Source organism: Triticum aestivum, chromosome 2B (assembly GCF_018294505.1).
Source record: "Triticum aestivum cultivar Chinese Spring chromosome 2B, IWGSC CS RefSeq v2.1, whole genome shotgun sequence".
In the NCBI taxonomy this organism is placed as follows: domain Eukaryota; kingdom Viridiplantae; phylum Streptophyta; class Magnoliopsida; order Poales; family Poaceae; genus Triticum; species Triticum aestivum.
In genome coordinates, this window is record NC_057798.1 from 597,979,580 (window position 1) to 597,999,266 (window position 19,687).

Consider the following 19,687-nt stretch of genomic DNA (forward strand, 5'->3'; position numbering starts at 1 on the left):
GGAGTCCGGATACTCACGATCTCGCCAGGGGCTTGGCCCTTGGAGGCCAGTCCTCTTCGTCATCGCTGGCGTTGGCAGAGCAGTCCGGGGAAAGAGTTTTTCCCTTCTTGGACCCTTCGGCCACCCTCGTTGGGGAGGCCTTCCTTTTCCTCCCTCCCCCCGCTGGGGGAGAGGCTTTCTTCTTCTCCTCCTCACCTTTGTGAGAGGAGTCTGCCTCGGAGTCATCATCCGATAGCACCTGAAAACGGGAACTCTTCTGATTCCCCGTGGCCTTCTTCTTGGCCTTCTTCTCCGGCACCACGTGGGGTGCCGGAGCCAGCAGCCCTGTTAGGCGGGCGTCCGCTGGGTCCTCTGGCAATGGGGCCGGACAGGTAGTCTGCTCGGCCTTCGCCAGCCAGCCCTGTCAAAGGAAAGGGAGTTTAGATCCCGCATAGAGTCAAACTATGGAAAACCAGCATCCCGTAAAGGATAAAATCACATACCTCGTCAGCTGGACGCTGCGAGCTGAATCCGCGATCTTCGGTAGCGGATGCGGGAGCCTCGGCGCCCTTGAACAGCACCTTCCAGACATCTTCGTACGTAGTGTCGAAAAGCCCGCTCAAAGTCTGGTGCTGCGCCGGATCGAACTCCCACATGTTGAAGCCCCGTCGTTGGCACGGGAGAATCCGGCGGATGAGCATGACCTGGACTACATTGACAAGCTTGAGCTTCTTGTCCACTAGCTTTTTGATGCAGGCTTGGAGTCCGGTCAGCTCCTCCGAATCACCCCAAATCCGGCCGCTCTCTTTCCAGGAGGTGAGCCGTGTGGGGATGCCAGATCTGAATTCGGGGGCCGCCGCCTCCGCACTCCGCTTGGCTGCCCTTCACAACCTTCGGCTTGACACTGAAGGTCTTGAGCCACAAGCCGAAGTGGGGCTGGATGTAGAGGTAGGCCTCACACACGACGATAAATGCCGAGATATTGAGGATGAAATTCGGGGCCAGATCATGGAAATCCAGGCTGTAGTAAAACATGAGCCCCCGGACAAAGGGGTGGAGTGGGAAGCCCAGTCCGCAGAGGAAATGGGGAAGAAATACTACCCTCTCATGGGGCCTGGGGGTGGGGATGAGCTCTCCCGCGTCGGGGAGCCGATGCGCGATGTTGCTGGACAAATATCCGGCGCTGCGCAGCTTCTGGATGTGCCCCTCCGTGACAGAGGAGGCCATCCACTTGCCTCCCGCTCCGGACATAATTGGAGAAGGTTGAGGTGAGATGTGCGGACTTGGGCGCTGGAGCTCGAGTTCGCAAAGATGGATAAGGCAAGGAGGAAGAAGGCGCAGGTAAAAGGGTTGGATCTTTATCCCCTTATATGGGCGGACGGAAACATGCATCCCCACCAGCTTGATAAAACTCGCTTATCTCCCAAGCGCCGCAATTAATGGCGCGGTTGGGTTACCCACGTCCGTATTGATGGGAATCCCGGAATAAGGGGAGCACGATCTCTGCTTCGACAAGACGGTCCAAGGAAACCGCTTCGCTAAACACGCTGAGGTGGTACAATAAAAACGATTCAAGTAAAGGCTTGGTAGTGGTGTGATGTCAAGCCACCAAATACGTCGGCAGATCGAACTTGTGTAAATATTATTTTCTCTACGGTGGTGCATGGAATTTATTTTGCAGAGCCGGACACTATCCCGGTGTTCACAATCTTCCATAAATTATTCGGAGGAGGAACCCGCCTTGCAATGCCGAAGACAATATGCGCGCCGGACTCGTTGTCATTGAAGCCTGGTTCAGGGGCTACTGAGGGAGTCTTGGACTAGGGGGTGTCCGGATAGCCGAACTATCATCATCGGCCGGACTCCAAGACTATGAAGATACAAGATTGAAGACTTCGTCCCGTGTCCGGATGGGACTTTCCTTGTAACCGACTCAGTGTAACCCTAGCCCTCTCCGGTGTCTATATAAACCGGATGGCTTTAGTCCGTAGGACGAACAACAATCATACCATAGGCTAGCTTCTAGGGTTTAGCCTCCTTGATCTCGTGGTAGATCTACTCTTGTAACACACATCATCAATATTAATCAAGCAGGACGTAGGGTTTTACCTCCATCAAGAGGGCCCGAGCCTGGGTAAAACATCGTGTCCCTTGTCTCCTGTTACCATCCACCTAGACGCACACTTAGGGGCCCCCTACCCGAGATCCACCGGTTTTGACACCGACACTTGGCATCTGGTGGAGCCCCATTCCTGGCGACTCGGGAGGCGCTTCAGGCCTTGGGAGGTGTTGTAGACCCACTGCTGAGCTGTTTAGAGAAAAAGAAAGCTTGTCTAGCACCTCGTTCCTTTTTGTGCGAGCCCCCTGTCATAGGTTAGCTGTGGCTTAATGCACCGCATCGCGCTGCCCGAGGGGCACATACATGAGGGGGTGTTGGTGCCTGTGAGCTTGATCGAGGGCTGCTCGCGAGGATAAAGCCGAAGCACTGGGGCAATGGGGTTCGGCACGGTGTGCCATGCGAGGGCAGGCCCGTGCGCACACACCTGCCTAGCCCCCACACACGAAGCGCGCGAGGAAGAGCGATGGGCAACTGCCGCACCTTCCCGGCCCCCAGGCTAAGAACGAACCAAACAGGAGGAGAAAAATCCAACTTGGCGAAACAAAAAACGAAAGCACCAACTCCACTAAAGATCACTAAAAGATTTCGAGCAACTTCGGAAAGCAAATGAACAGCCGCGTACGGCACCTAATCTAGTCTTCTCACCAGCGCGGAGCTAAGTGTTTCCACTAAGACGTGGGAGGGAGCCCCGTGAGGCCCTAGGGCGGCTCTCAGGAGACTCCGGGGCGTGTACATCCCCACTCATTATTATGTGAGAGTGTCACGAGCGGAGACCTTCACAGGCCGGAGCCTGGCTTCATGGGTAGAACTTCCGGAGGTGCTGGATGTTCCAGACGTTCTGGATGGGGACCCCATCCTGTGTCTCCAAGCCCGCGGCGCCAGGCCTGGAGACCTGGGCAATCCTAAAAATGCCCTCCCACATGGGAGAGATCTTGTGCTGCCCCTACCTAGAGAGCACTCACCTCAGGATGGGGTCGCCTACCTCCAATGTCCTGGAGCGAACACTGCGGTAGTGGTACCGCCGCAGCACCTGCCGGTACCTTGCTGCTCGGAGCGAGGCTTGACAGTGGCCTTCCTTCCCTAGCACGAGATCCATATCCCGCGTGGCGTCCTGATGTGCCTTGTAAAACGCTAGGACCCACGTGGAGAGATGCTTGACCTCGTGTGGGAGAACTGCTTCATCTCCGTAGACGAGGAAGAATGGCATCCCTCCCGTTAGCTTGGTCGCGGTGGTGTGGATGGACCACCACACGGACTGGGGCTCGTCGAGCCAACCCCTGCCGCAGGCCTCGAGCTTCTTCTTGAAGGTCCTTGCCTTGAGGCCCCTCAGGACCTCGGCGTTGGCCCACTCGGCCTGGCCGTTGCTCCTGGGGTGCGCCACTAAGGCGTAGCATATCTGCCTTCCAAGGTTAGCACAATATTTTTTGAAAAGGTGCTAGTGAACTACGAGCCATTATCGGTGATGATGCGGTTAGGGACCCCAAATCGGCTCACAAGGCCCTGGATGAACTTGACGGCTGATCCAGCTGGGATGGTGCGGACGGCTTCTACCTCCGCCCACTTGGTGAACTTGTCGATGGCGATGTAAAGGTAGAGGTAGCCCCCTGGCGCTCGATGAAATGGCCCCAAGATGTCCAGCCCCCATACCGCGAACGGCCATGTGAGCAGGATAGTCTGGAATAGTCTGGAGGCCCTGCACAGGCTGGTGGATTTGCTTGCATGGAACTGCCATGCTTCGCAGGAGCGCACCAGCTCAATGGCGTCCTTGAGTGCAGTGGGCCAATAGAAGCAACTGCGGAACACCTTGCCCACAATGGTGCATGATGAGGAGTGATGTCCGCAATCCCCACCATGTATGTCCGCTAGCAGCTCAAGGCCCTGCTCCTTGGAGATGCATCATAGCGAAACGTCATTGGGCCTCTTGTGGTACAACTCACCTGTCGGTGGAAACGACACCTCTAGGATCAAAACGGGATCCCTGCTATGGTTGCGGGGCGTGGGGTTGAGAGGGGAGTAGGACCAGAGGCCTATTCAGAGTACACAGGGCGTTTACCCAGGTTCGGGCCGCAATGTGCATAACACCCTACTCCTGCCTAGAATCTCTATTTGAGTGTTCTTGTTATTCTTGAGCTAGCTACAATGACTGTAACTTGTCCAAGGGTCTGAATCCTTCTCCTGGATGCCTTGGGCCTCCTTTTATAGGCAAGGGGATTGCCACAGTGGCACACAGGAGGTGGCATCGGTGTACTGTAGTTAAGTCTATCTCTAGTCATACAAGACAATGTGCATTAAATGCGAACCAACATCCCGTCCATCACCGCTCCACCCTGCTTCGACATGCGTCCGACCCAGCAAGGCACATGGTGCCATGTAGGCTAGCAGGCAGCTGAGGTGGTGCGGTGGAGAAGTCTTCACGAAGATTTGCATGCCACCATGTTGGCATGCGCTAAGTTGGCTTGAAAGCCTCACATCGACATGCAAGCACCTGCCTAGCTAGTGGGCTGGCAGCTGCATGGGGAGTGGGGGCAGGATCGTGGCGGGCACGGGCCTAGTCGTAGATGTCACAGACGTCCTCAGCAAGGGCCTTGCCGGGGCCCCGGCAAGGGTCTTGCCGCAGCGTTGTAGTCGTCACTGGCAAGGATGTTGCCGGAGGCCTTGTGCACTTCCTTGGCAAGGATCTTGCCGAGGTTCACTGCCTTCTGTTCCTCCTCTTATTTGGAGTGTCTCTTGTCTCCACAAAGATCTGCATGCCACTACAGAGGTGCCTCCCGAGCCCTGGTTCCAATGAAGTTGGGAACCTTGGGCACAAGGGTGGCGCGTTCTGAGTGCGTGGAGCTGGGCAAGTTTCCCCAGCAAGACTCTTGTCGGGGCCACAGAAGCTGCCCCCGCAAGGCTCTTGCCGGGGAGAATCGCCTTGCCCTCTTGGTACTCTGGTCTTGGCGCTGTGTCGATTGTTCTGCGGCTTTAACCCCTTTCCCCTTGCCCTACTTAGCGTGGCAGTGGTCGCGCGGCTCCGACTGCCCGTGCACTTGGTAAGGGGTACAAAGTAGTGCCCCTTCTTTAGTACACCAACAGGAGCCCCCCCGGCCTGGGCCACACATAAGCACGGCGCGTTTGTTGGGCTAGGCCCAAAAATAGTGCGCGGGCAGGCAGGGCGGTTTTTACCGCAGTAACTTTTCGCCCACTGCGCTTCCCCACGACCTGCGTTGAATGCGTGACGTGGGGGTTGCACGCGCGAGTGATCGAAGCATGCTGGCGTCATTTGCGGCGAACAGTAAGGAGGCGGTGTGCGTGTCTCTTTGAGACCGCAGGGCTGCTGCTCATTTACTTTTCGTACCTGGGAACCGTCGCTCCACGCGTCCCATTACGCCTGTCCCTCGTGCCACATACGCCGCATGCACAGTGCAGGGCGAGTGATAGGTGCGCGGAATACAGGAAGACATGCACACATGGGTTGATACCCACGCGCCTTCAATTGGGCGGGGAGGGCGGTCGACGGCTTCGCACGCTGTCACCTTAATGAGCTAGATTGGCCGAAAGGGGCGGCCGAGCCCTGCGCCTGCCCCTTTATAAAGAGGGGAGCGGGAGGAACAACGCCTCTCAGTTCTTCACCATCTGCCTCTCCCCATCTCTGCTCCTTCCTCTCTTCTATCATGGCGAGAGGCCGCGCTGATGCTTCATCAGTGGCGGCGAGGGTCTCTGCTCGACAATGCATCACCCCTCCCCAAGAGCCTGTGGTGGTGGAGCCGACCATGAGGGGAAGGGGGAGGGGGAGAGGCCAAGGCCGCCGCGGTGCTCGGCGAAGAGGAGGATGGGGAAGCGCATCGGCCTCGCCTCCGCCAGCGGACCTTCCCCCAATGGAGGGCCACGTCGGGGACAACCCTTACGAGTTCTTCATCAGGTTGCGCCCGCCGGCGCACCCTCGTCTTCGTCTCCCGACTCCGTTTGCTCGGGAGATGGAACTAGACCCACCACAGGCACTGAGGCTGCACATGAGGGGTTGCGGGAATAACGGCACATGGGCCGATGTCGACTTCCCAGCCCCCCACGTCATGTATCTTCACCGTGGGTGGAAGACCTTCGCCCGCATCCATAGCCTGATGCCGGGGCTCATTCTCTACTTCAAGTTGATGGAGAACGGGCCGCTCTCCGTAAACGTCTTTGGAGACCTTGGGACTCGCCTAAAGTGCTGCGTGGAGAGCTCCTCCGACGATGAAGATTCTTCCTCGAGCGAGAGTGACGAGGAGGACAGCGGCAGCGACGACGAAGGTAGTGGGCGGCGGGACGACGGATCTGACTATGCGTCGAGCGCGCCGCTCCGGGGCAGCACCGGCGACCCCATCATCCGTGTCGCCGGCTCCTTGAACTTCTCGGGGTCGCCTCCTTGGGCGGCTGGCGTGGGGAGGCCTGAGAAGTGAAGAAGGCGGGTGGTGGGCCGTCAAGTCGGAGTACGTTAGCACCGACGCCTTCATAGCGTATTGATGGACCGCTGCCTCATCTTCCAGTTCTTCCTCCGGCGCCATCACCGCCAGCCCTCTCCTAGGCGACCGTCATCATGTTCTCTTCGCGCCTTCTGCTACTCGTACCTCGCCTAGGCGCTCCTTCTGCCCTTCCCACTCTCTTGCCGCATTTCCTGAGGAGAGGGACAAGAAGGGGATTACGGGCACCTTATATTTTTTTCAGCTTGTAAGCCTACGGGCCTTAGTTAGATATAAAACCTGCAATCCCCTTGCTCATGTATACATTCCGTATGATTTGTACCTGTATGGGGCGTATTAATGAAAAAAGGGGCGCTTGTCGGGTCCTTTGTGTGTGAGCCATGCCCATACCAAGGAACGAGCCCTTGTTATTTTCTGTATAAACAAAGTCTCCCGGCAACAGGCCTTGTCGCTCCCTTACTTCGTTCAGCTGCACTCAGGTTTTCAGCGGAGGCAGTGATGAAATAAAGTTAGGCCCTACGCCTGTTACCTTGCTGCCGCAGCTACAACCAGATTCTGCCCTAAGAAATAATTTCTTTGGTACAGGAAAAAAGGAGCACGGTAGCCTAGGAGCAAGACGAGGCTTCATATGCCCCTAGTTTCATATGGGAATGCAAGATAGGGGATGAAAAACTTATCTGGATCTGCGGTCCCCCAGGCAGCGTTGGCTTGCCGGGGTTGGACCCTTATGTCCTCAGCCGCCGGCAACCCTAGCCTGCCGGGGTCGGAGCGCTAGCTTGTTTTCCTCATCTCCATATGGCTAAGAAGATTTTCTCATGTATCCTGTGGACCAAAAAGGACGGAGAGGAACAAAGAGACGCAAACTCGACCTCTAACTAGACGCAAACTAGACGGTAGCCTAGGAGCAAGACGCAAACTTGTCGTCGCGCGCCCCAGCGGCCTGCATCGCGATGGTGTAGATGCTGAGGAACTCCGACGGGTGAGTCTTGCCGTTGTACTTCTCGCCCACGTCGGGCTTGAACGTGCGGTGGGAGGACCACTGGAACTGCCGCAACTCACGGGTAAAGGCCGGGCAACCCACCTCGTAAGGTAGGCTACCATAGCCTCCCGAAGTCAGGAGGTCCACTACGGGTCCCGCCCGCCTGTCCGATTGGTGGCGCGCATTGCGCCGGCGCTTGATAGTGGTCCGAGCATCTTCACGAGCTCGCTCCTGAAGAACTTGGCGTTGATCGTGGTGGGTCCGTGGGTCGGATGACGCTACCGACATATTGTCACGAGCGTCACCACGACGGACCGGCGCTTGCGGTGGCTGGTGCGGGGGAGGATAGTGCATCGTGGCAGCATCTCCCCCGGCCCCTGCTCTGCTGGGATGTGGTGGCCCTATGGAGCGCCGGTCCATGGGCATCGCTGGTTGTGGCTCGTCCCTATTGGCGATGCCGACGAGACTCCGGACGGTGGCTCTCCACTCGTCGAGCTTCTCCGCAATAGGAGGTAAATCAAGGAGCAGTTGCACGCGCGCCAAAGCTTCTGCTGGCATGGGTGGTGGCAAAAGCTGCATGGATCGTGACGCGTTCCGACCTCTGACCACGTCAAAGGGAGCTCTATCACGGTCCTGCGGCTGTGTGCCATTCCCGCCAGCGCTCCGGCGTGTGTGCTGGCCTTCTTCGCCCCGCGAATGGTGAACGGGGCTCTTCCCACGGCGGCGGCCGGGATCCTCAATGTGGCGATGTTGCTCGTCACGCGCAACTTGAGAGTAGCGCACGGTGGGTGCCGACATGGGCGCCTTGGAGGTCGCCTTGCCACCAGCTGGTGGTACAGCGACGGCTGTGGAGGGCCCCACGCCGCCTGCGGGGGGCACAACTCCATCTCTGGACCTGGTGATGCGCGACTCATCGCTCTGTTCGCGAGCGGCGCCGCTCGCCATGGCCTGGCTGCTAGAGCGATGCGGGTATTCGTGGGGCGCGCCCCGGGTCCTGTCCGCGATGGGTCCACTCCCCGCCTGCACTGGTACAGGCGGTCCGGCTCCTGATGAGCCGATCGCCATTGTCGTCTTCTTCTTGGGAGCCATGGTGACGAAGAACTGCTAAACTAACTCCCGAACCAGATTCTCTCAACAAACAAGGCCCCCTACCTGGCGCGCCAAAGATGTCGGTGGAAATGACACCTATGGGATCAAAACAGGATCCCTGCTATGGTTGCAGGGTGCGGTGTTGAGGGGAGAGCAGGATCGGAGGCCAATTCAGATCACACAGGGTGTTTACCCAGGTTCAGGCCGCGACGTGCGTAACACCCTACTCCTGCCTAGAATATCTATTTGAGTGTTCTTGTTGTTGTTGAGCTAGCTACAATGAGTGTAACTTGTCCAAGGGTCCGAATCCTTCTCCTAGATGCCTTGGGCCTCCTTTTATAGGCAAGGGGATCGCCACAGTGGCACACAGGAGGTGGCATTGGGGTACTGTAGTTAAGTCTATCTCTAGTCATACAATACAAGGTGCATTAAATACGAACCTACGTCCCGTCCGTCGCTGCTCCACCCTGCGTCGACACGCGTCCGAGCCAGCAAGGCGCATGGTGCCATGTAGGCTAGCAGGTAGCTGAGGTGGTGCGGTGGAGAAGTCTTCACGAAGATTTGCATGCCACCATGTTGGCATGCGCTGAGTTGGCTCGAAAGCCTCACGTCGACATGCAGGCGCCTCCCTAGCTGGTGGGCTGGCAGCTGCATGGGGAGTGGGGGCGGGATCATGGCAGGCGCGGGCCTAGTCGTAGATGTCACAAACGTCCTCGGCAAGGGCCTTGCCGGGGCCCCGACAAGGGTCTTGCCGCGACGTCGTAGTCGTCCCCGGCAGGGATGTTGCCGGAGGCCTTGTGCACTTCTGTCACATCCCTAGTTCTGGTATGACCTAGACTAGCTAGTCATTTGTGCATCATGTTTAAATTCCATTTAAATTTGAAATGAGGATTTGTGAAACCCTCAAAATCATTTCTGGAAATGACCTAGATAAAAATTTCTCCAAAAAGGTCCAAGAAAATGCTCATGTTGCTCTCTGAAAATATTGGACAGAGATAAAAATCAAACCAATATTTTTAGGAGCTCATAAGTATTTATTTTGGGCATTTGGAATGAATGCATAATTATTTGCATTGGATATATATTTGTTATATATAATATATATGTCCAAACATTATGCCATTTATTAAGGAGCTCTGGAATAATATAACTAGCTTCTATAAAAATTGGCATAAGAAAATAAAATGGTTTAGTATTTTTATTAAACCAAACAAATGTCAGAAAAATAGAAAAGAGAAACAAATAGGAAAAGGGAACCTACCTAGAGCTTACCTCCCTGTGTAGCCCGTTACTGTGCAGCCCAGCAGCAGCCCAGCCCGCCTCCTCCTCTGTCGTCTTCCTCCCCCTCGCCCAAGCAGCTACGTGCCCGCGCCACAGCCGGCCGCGGCCACGCGCCCGGCCACCTCCTGCTTCCCCCTCGTCGCTCTGGATGACCCACGCGACGCCACGCGACGCCCCGCACCTCTCTCCCTCTCTCTCATTCCTCCCCCTCCCCTGGTCTCTCTCCCGCGAGCACCACCGAACGCGCCCGTCGCCGCCGCTTGCTGTTGCCGCGCCCAACGCCACGGCCTCGCCTCTTCGACGAGTCCACGAGCATCTCCGCGACTCCCTCGTCCTCTCCACCGAGTCACGCGACGCCGGACGCTCTGCATCGCCGCCACCAACATCGTCTTCGCCTCCGGCCGCCCGAGATCACCGACGACATTCCGGCCACTCCAACCCTTCCCCGAGCTCGCGCACGACGCCATCGAGACCACCATGAGCATCTCCCCGTTTCCCCTCTCTTCTCCCCCTTGTTCCCGCGTCGTAGCCATCGTTTCCACCATGGTCGAAGCCATCGCTGCCGCCGCTCCTCGCCGTCGTGGCCACAGCCGCTAAAGCTCGCAGCCGAGCCCGCCGTTGCACTCAGTGCACTCTGGCGAGTCACGCGGACCCGCTCGCAGCCTCCCCCGTGCTCCGCAACATCAAAATCCCCGATGGCCGAACTCCGGCCGCCGCCCCGAGCTCCGCTCCGGCGAGCTCCAGCACCCCCACGGTCTCCCCCGTGTCCCATTGGATGCGCGCGAGCCTGGGCTCCTCGCAGATGGTCTCCGCGGGCCTTTTGGTCGTTGGAGACGTGGTCCCGAGCCCCTCCACCCCGTTCGGCCTCGCCGGCGGCTAAACGCCGGCGGGTTTGACCGCTTTGACCTCGCCGGCCTGACAGGTGGACCCCGCCGTCAGGTGATTAGCCTAATCACCAATTAAACTAACCCCTGACGCTGACATGTGGGCCCAAGTGCCCCCTAATCTTTAATTAAGCTAAACTAACCCCCCTGTCTAACCCGTGTCACTGACGTGTGGCCCTCACACGTCAGGTTTGACCCTAGCCAGCCGCAGTTGACCTGCTGACGTCATGCTTACCCAATGCTGACGCAGTTATTCATTTTCTGGATTTAAATTAAATCAGGAAATTCCAGAAAATGTTTCAAACTTCAAAAAATCATAGAAATTCAACCGTAGCTCAGATTGAAATAATTTATATATGAAAAATTATCAGAAAAATGCAATCTTTCCATCTGTACTAGTTTCATGCATGACAAACCAACTTATACATGCTGTATGAGTGAAAACATGTAAATGGCATATATAAGAGCTTAACTTGGAGTTGCATTTGAATCTTTGGTTCAAATGGACTTCATTCAATTTGAATACTAGTTGCATTAGCTCAACAACATCACATCTACATGCCATGTTCATGCATCATATTGTTGCATATGTTTGTGTATTGATTGCCGACACTGTTCCTTCTCGATAGGTCCTGCTCCGGAGTCCGTTCCAGAGTACCTGTCTGTGAAGCAGTGCCTCCTCTTGTTGATCTACCAGGCAAGCAAACCCCCTTGTTCATTCCGATACAATCCTACTCTCTCGCTCCTGCTCTCAGTTATTGCATTAGGACAACAACGATTCATCTGCTACTTTGTGCTGCGGTAGTTGAACCTATTCCTCTGCATGACCTGTCATTGCCACAGTAAATAGTTGAAACCCACTAGCATGTGTAGGAGTTGATTAAGCCATGTTGTGTTCCTACCATGCTATGCCTGCTATTGCTTAGAGTGTGTCAGGTCTGATTCATTGGGAATGAATTGCAGTGCAGTCCTATGTTCTGATGCTGAGAGTGAAGTGTGTGAACACGATTTGGTAAAGGTAGCAGTGAGAGGCCATGTAGGAGTACATGGTGGGTTGTCTCACTGGAACCGTCCTTAAGCACTGAGTTCTGTGTATGTTGTCCAATGATTAGCTACTACCACACATTGGAATGCTTAAGTGCCCCTCTCGACTTATTAACCGACTTGATCTCTGTCCAGGAGTCGCAACTAGTTTCTGGTGTTTGTAGGTAGTGCTATTTTTCTACCAAGTGGCACCCGGCAGGGTGGGCTTGGGACAGACTAGGCACACGTGGCCTGGTGTACCGAGTGGCACCCGGATGGTGGGCTCGGGAACCCTGCACACATCGTTTGGGGCGTGAGTGACACCCCGGCCGGATCTCCTTGCGGATGGAACCCGAATAGGCGATAAACCTGGGCTAGAGTCTTGTGTGGTTAGTCAGGTCGTGGCCGACACCCTCGCCAGGCTTCCGCTTGAAGGTTGCTGAGATACATGACGTGTACATGGCGGTAAGTGGCGAGAGCGTGTGTGAAGAAGTACACCCCTGCAGGGTTAACATGATCTATTCGAATAGCCGGGTCCGCGGTTATGGACTTCTTGGATGCTTACATGGTACATAGACAACTTGAAGTGGATACTCTAAAATGCTCAAGACAAGTGTGAGTGCTATGGATGGCCTTCTCGTAGGGAGATGGGGATGAATCCATAGTAGTGTATTGTGTGGTGATTAGTGGACTCGTGTGCGCCATATCACCTCAAGAGTTTCTGGTAGTCGTAGAACAGGATAGCCACAGAGTCAAAGCTGGCTTGCTGCAACTAAACCCCACATTACCCTCTTGATACAAATGCATGTATGATAGGATCTGATGTAAGTCTTGCTGAGTACCTTTGTACTCATGTTGCTTTATTCATGTTTTTGTAGTGAAGACTTCGGTCTTACTAGTGTTCTCGTGGACTTCGACGAGTAGCTTGTACCTCAGCTACGATCTTGATCGGATGTTGTAGATAGTCAGGCTCTTCAGCCTTTTTCATTTGTAGATGTCTGTACCCAGACATATAATGCTTCCGCTTGTTGCTTGTATGCTCTGTATGATGGGTCCTGTGACCCCTGTTTGCAATAAATGCTATGATGGTTCTTTGAGCCTTATCTATATGAGTTATTGAGTTATGCTGTGATGCCATGTTGTACAGCACATACTTGCATGTTATGCGTACGTGTAATGTGTAATGCTATGTGTGGGATCTGACTATCTAGTTGTTTATCCTTAGTAGCCTCTCTTACCGGGAAATGTCTCCTAGTGCTTCCACTGAGCCCTGGTAGCTTGCTACTGCTCCGGAACACTTAGGCTGGCCGGCATGTGTCCTTCTTCGTTCCTGTGTCTGTCTCTTCGGGGAAATGTCACGCGGTGTCTACCGGAGTCCTGTTAGCCTGCTACAGCCCGGTTTACCGGAGTCCTGCTAGCCCAGTTGCTACAGCCCGGATTCACTCGCTGATGACCGACACGTTCGTTGCTGGGTCATGTATGCCTGTCCCTGTAAGTTAGTGCCACTTTGGGTTCACGACTAGCCATGTCAGCCCGGGTTCTTTGTCATATGGATGCTAGCGACACTATCATATACGTGTGCCAAAAGGCGCAAACGGTCCCGGGCATGGTAAGGCGACACCCGTGGGAATACCGTGCGTGAGGCCGCAAAGTGATATGAGGTGTTACATGCTAGATCGGTGTGGCATAGAATCGGGGTCCTGACAACTTCCTTGGCAAAGATCTTGCCAAGGTTCATTGCCTTCTGTTCCTCCTCTGATTTGGAGCGTCTCTTGTCTTCACAAAGATCTACATGCCACTACAGAAGTGCCTCCCGAGCCCTGGTTCCAATGAAGTTGGGAACCTTGGGCTCGAGGGTGGCGCGTTCTGCTAGCGTGGGGCTGGGCAAGTTGCCCCGGCAAGACTCTTGTCGGGGCCATGGAAGCTGCCCCGGTAAGGCTCTTGCAGGGGAGAATCGCCTTGCCCTCTTGGTACTCTGGTCTTGGCACTGTGTCGATTGTTCTGCGGATTTAAGCCCTTTCCCCTTGCCCTGCTTAGCGTGGTTGTGGCCGCGCGGCTCCGACTGCCCATGCACTTGGTAAGGGGTACAAAGTAGTGCCCCTTCTTTAATATCACCGCCACAGACGCAGTACGCAGTGGCCTGACGAGCCACGCGCTCGGCATCCTCCTCCTTCTCCGAAAGGGTCCCCTAAAGTAGGTACGTCTTGAACTCCTCGGTCCAGCACCCCTCCTGAGGCTCGAGCTCGAGGAGCAGGCGAGCCCCTAAGGGAGGGCCACATTATAGGGCGCCGGTTGCTAGTGCTTGGGGTAGATTCTCCTGAGGCGGTGCTGGTGTCGTGGTAGGGGGAGATGCTGACGGCTTGAAGAGCCGTTCCTCAAACACCCCTGGCTCCTGAGGGAGCCTCTAGGATGCTCTCTTGGCGATGTCGTCCGCCTCCTTGTTCGTTCCTCGTGGCATGTGCTGCAGTTCCAAGCCCAAGAACCGTTTCTCCATCTTGCGTACCTCTTCCAGGTATGCCTCCATGTGGTCGTCCTTGGGTGTGTACCCTTTGTTGGAGAAGTTGATGAGGAGCTAGGAGTCACCCTTGATGGTGAGGCGCTTCACCCCCAGCGCCGCCACGACCCTGAGGCCGGTGAGCAAACCTTCATACTCTGTGATGTTGTTGGAGACCTTTTCGCCCTACTAAAAACAGAGTTGTACCACATAGTAGAGCTTGTCCTTGGCAGGTGAGATGAGGATGGCCCTAGCTCCCGCGCCTTGTCGTGCGAACGCACTGTCGAAGTACATAATCCACCCGTCTGGCGCCTCGTCCCCAGGCAAGAGGGAGCGATCCTCGCTTATTCTGCGGTCAGGGACGTCAGTCCACTCTGCCACAAAATCCACGAGGGACGCACCCTTGATGACTCTGGTGGTGCTGAACTCGAGCTGGAATGCCTGGAGCTCAATGTTCCACTCTGCAACCCGTCCAGCAACATTAGGGCTCCGGAGCACCCTCTCCAGTGGGTAGGCTGAAACAACCCTGATGGGGTGGCCTTGGAACTAGTGGCGCAGCTTTCGGGAGGCGACGAGGAGCGCAAGTAAGAGCTTTTGAGGCATAGGGTAGCGCACCCGCGCCTCCCATAATATTGTGCTGACGAAGTAGACCGGGTGCTCGATGAGGGAAGGGGTGTTGGTGAGGTCTTGTGCTTCTTGGGGATACGGGCCTTCAGGGGTCCCATCTTCTGCTGCGTCGAGTGCGGCCTTGCGAGTGTCGGCCTCAGGAGCCCCCCAGCTGAGGGGTCTGTTTCAGCTTCGGGAGGAATGTTAGCCGTCGGATCAGCCGAGGCCCCAGGAGCACCATCCTGAGGTTGATGTGCCTTGCTTGGCGGCCGAGCGCCCTGCCGAGGGTCCTTGATCGTGCATTCCTCCCTTAGTGTCCCCAGGGCAGCGCTGGCAGAGTTAGGGGTGGCTGCCAAATAGAGTACCAGTGGCTCAAGAGGGCGCGGCGCCACCATCACTGGCGGGCTGGTCAGGTATCTCTTGAGGTCTTGAAAGGCAGCGTCAGCTTCAGGGGTCCACACGAATGGCCCCTTCTTTTTCATCAGCTTGAAGAACAGGAGGGCACATTCCCCCAGCTTGGAGATGAAGTGCTTGATACGTCTCCAACGTATCTATAATTTTTGATTGCTCCATGCTACTTTATCTACTGTTTTGGACTATATTGGGCTTTATTTTCCACTTTTATATTATTTTTGGGACTAACCTATTAACCGGAGGCCCAGCCCAGAATTGTAGTTTTTTTGCCTATTTCAGTGTTTCGATGAAACAAAATATCAAACGGAGTCCAAACGGAATGAAACCTTCGGGAACGTGACTTTCTCACCGAACGTGATCCACGAGACATGGACCCTGCTCCAAGGAACAACCAAGGCGGTCACGAGGGTGGGGCCGCGCCCTCCCCCCTGGGCGTGCCCCCTACCTCGTGGGCCCCCTGTTGCTCCACCGTTGTACTCCTTCCTCCTATATATACCTTCGTACCCCCGACAAATCAAATACGGAGCCAAAAACCTAATTCCACCGCCGCAACCTTCTGTATCCATGAGATCCCATCTTGGGGCCTGTTCCGGAGCTCCGCCGGAGGGGGCATCCACCATGGAGGGCTTCTACATCAACACCATAGCCTCTCCGATGAAGTGTGAGTAGTTTACTACAGACCTTCGGGTCCATAGTTAGTAGCTAGATGGCTTCTTCTCTCTTTTTGGATCTCAATACAATGTTCTCCCCCTCTCTTGTGGAGATCTATTCGATGTAATCTTCTTTTTGCGGTGTGTTTGTTAAGACCGATGAAGTGTGGGTTTATGATCCAGCTTATCTATGAATAATATTTGAATCTTCTCTGAATTCTTTTATGTATGATTGAGTTATCTTTGCAAGTCTCTTCGAATTATCCTTTGGTTTGGCTAACTAGATTGGTAGTTCTTGCAATGGGAGAAGTGCTTAGCTTTGGATTCAATCTTGCGGTGTCCTTTCCCAGTGACAGTAGGGGCAGCAAGGCACGTATTGTATTGTTGCCATCGAGGATAACAAGATGCAGTTTTTATCATATTGCATGAATTTATCCCTCTACATCATGTCATCTTGCTTAAGTCGTTACTCTGTTTTTAACTTAATACTCTAGATGCATGCTGGATAGCGGTCGATGAGTGGAGTAATAGTAGTAGATGCAGAATCGTTTCGGTTTACTTGTCTCGGACGTGATGCCTATACACATGATCATACCTAGATATACTCATAACCTCTGTTGGAAAAGGCAATGCCTAGGAGGTGCTTCGGCACGCCTAGGCGCTAGGCAATAGCCAAACGCCTCGCCTAGGGCATAAATGGAGATCTAGGCATGGCAAGCAAGGAATTGCCTACACAAGCAAGAAATCATGCCACATACTACACAGATATGCCAAACGGGTTATATTCCAATGGCAGTAGATAGTAATTTACTTATTTATATGCCCTAAACAAATATCAACATCCATATAATAATCATAAATACATTACAAGTAAAAATTATATTACCGCCTAGGTCGCGCCTAGGGCGCTTAGGCACCGCCTAGGCACAAGGCGAAGGCTAACCGCCTCGCTTACGCCTACCGCTTTTTCCAACCTTGCTCATAACTATGCTCAATTCTATCAATTGCTCAACAGTAATTTGTTCACGACCGTAGAATACTTATGCTCTTGAGAGAAGCCACTAGTGAAACCTATGCCCCCCCGGGTCTATTCTTATCATATCAATCTCCATTACTTTAATACTTGCTTTGTTTTTACTTTGCCTTTTACTTTTCACTTTGCATCTCTATATCAAAAATACCAAAAATATTATTTATCATCTCCATCATATCTCACTCTCATAAGTGACCGTGAAGGGATTGACAACCCCTAATCGCGTTGGTTGCGAGTAGCTATCATTTTGTGCAGGTATGAGGGACTCGTGTGTGATCTCCTAGTGGATTGATACCTTGGTTCTCAAAAACCAAGGGAAATACTTATGCTACTTTACTGCATCATCCTCTCCTCTTCGAGGAAATCCAACGCAGTGCTCAAGAGGTAGCAGTGCCCCAGTGAGGTCACGTAGCCCGCCAGCTTCTGCATCTCCTTGAGCGTCTACGAAGGGCTCATGTCTTTTATTACCTTGACCTTCTCTGGATTTGCCTCGATCCCTCTGTGCGATACTAGAAAACCCAGCAGCTTGCCAGAGGGAACTCCGAACACGCACTTCTCGGGATTGAGCCGCAGGTCCACCTTGCGCAAGCAAACATCTCCTACAGATCCTCAATTAGGGTCCTTGCCTCCCGAGACTTCACCACTATGTTATCAACATAGGCCTCAGCATTTCTCCCGAGTTTCCTACCCAGGGCGATGTGCATCAGCCGCTGGAAGGTAGCCCCGGCATTGCGCAACCCGAAAGGCATGCAGGTATAAAAGTACACCCCGCAGGGGGTCAGGAGCGTCGTCTTCTCCACATCTTGCACAACCATCTTGATCTGGTGGTAGCCCGAGAAAGCGTCCAAAAATCACAACAGGTCACACTCGACAGTGGAGTCAATGATCTGGTCGATGCGAGGGAGCGGGAAGGGATCCTGAGGGCAGGCCTTGTTGCGGTTGGTGAAGTCGACACACATGCGTTCCTTCCCTCCTTTATTGGGGACGAAGACTGGGTTTGCCAGCCATTCCGGGTATCGTACTTCTCTGATGACCCCAGCATCCTGCAGCTTGCGGGTTTCTTGGACGATGAACATCTGATTCTCGGTGGACTGTCGACGGGCCTTCTGCTTCACTGGGCGCACATTTGGGCATACCTTCAGGTGGTGCTCGATTATCCCCCTTGGGACCCCTACCAGGTCCTTGGGCTCCCATGCGAACACGTCCTTGTTGGCGCGCAAGAAGCCAACCAACATTTTCTCTTGATCCTGAGGGAGGCCAGCTCCTATAGTGAAGGTGGCACCTGACGCCCCATCTTCATCGACTGGCACTTGCTTCGTTTCGGCTCAATCTTGGGAGAACAGATGCTTCTTCTTGGCTGGTGCTACCCCTAGGGCCCCAGGGCCCCCTTTCTCGCTCGGCAGCACGGACGCCGCAGACCTAAAGGTGAGCTTGAGGGCCCGCAGTGCATCTTTGGTGTCCCCTGCCACCGTGAGGACACCCCTGCTACCTGGCATCTTCAAGAGGTTGTAAGCTGGATGAGTCACCGCCGTGAACTTGGCCAGGGCTGGGTACCCGAGGATGACATTGTATGGCATGTCGATCCGGGTGATGTCGAAGTCGATGAGCTCGGTGCGGTAGTTGTTGCGGGTCCCGAAGGTGACGGGGAGGTGGATCTGCCCCAAGGGGCTGGTAAATCCATTGCCGACCCCGAAGAAGGGCTTGGTGAGGCGGAGCCGGTCGGGGGCACATGCAGCAGGCCAAATGCCTCCGCAGAGAGCATGTTGAGGCCGGCTCCGCCGTCGATGAGGGTCTTGGTGACCGCCACGTTGCAGATGGTGGGGGTGCCGAGCATCCGGAGCGCCCCCGCTCCCACCGTGGTCACTGGATGATCTTCTGGGCCAAAAGTGAGGTCGGCCTTGGGCGCCGCCCAGCCCGGAGGAGCCCCCGAGCTCACCTGGGCAGCGCTAACTTGGCGGTAGAACTGCTTGATGTGCCGGTCAGAGGGTGGGGCCTGCGAGCCGCCTAAGAGACCTGCGACGACGAGAGGCGTCGGCACCGTGAAGCGTGCGATGAAGAGGTCGCGCAACTTCTCCCAGGAGGCCATAGAGGACTCAACAGGTTGAGCAACCAGGTGCGTGGTGCACCCATGAGGGCCATGGGGAGCCAGCTGGCCTTCACCTTGTAGTCTCCGCCAGCCGCCCAAACTGCCTCCTCGTACGCCTGGAGGAAGGCTGCCGGGTCCGCCACGCCGTCGAATCGTGCCGGCATCTCCGGCCTGAACTTGGGTGGCCACTCCACCCGTCGCAAGGCAGGAGTGAAAGCGCGGAGCCCCCCGGCTCCCTCGAAGGCGCGCGACGGCCGAGTCGATGAAGGAGCGCCTGCCATCGAGGCCGATGGTGTGATGTGGCAGATATAGCAGCGGATTTCTGACGCACCCCCACCTGGCGCGTCAAATGTCGGATTTCGGATTCCGCAAACCCTTGATAGGTTCAAACTCTCGGGTGCGTGTGGAGATCTCAACCTACCTAGCCTGCCTACTCGCGATCCTCTAAGCCTAGCGCATCAAGCTCAAAGGGACAGAGAGACACATTAGTTTATCCTGGTTCGGGCCACCTTGCGTGTAATACCCTACTCTAGCGTTTTGGTGGATTTCCTCGAGGGGATGAGGATGAACTAGTACAGTGGATGAACTGGCCTCAGGAGGTGAGGTGTTCT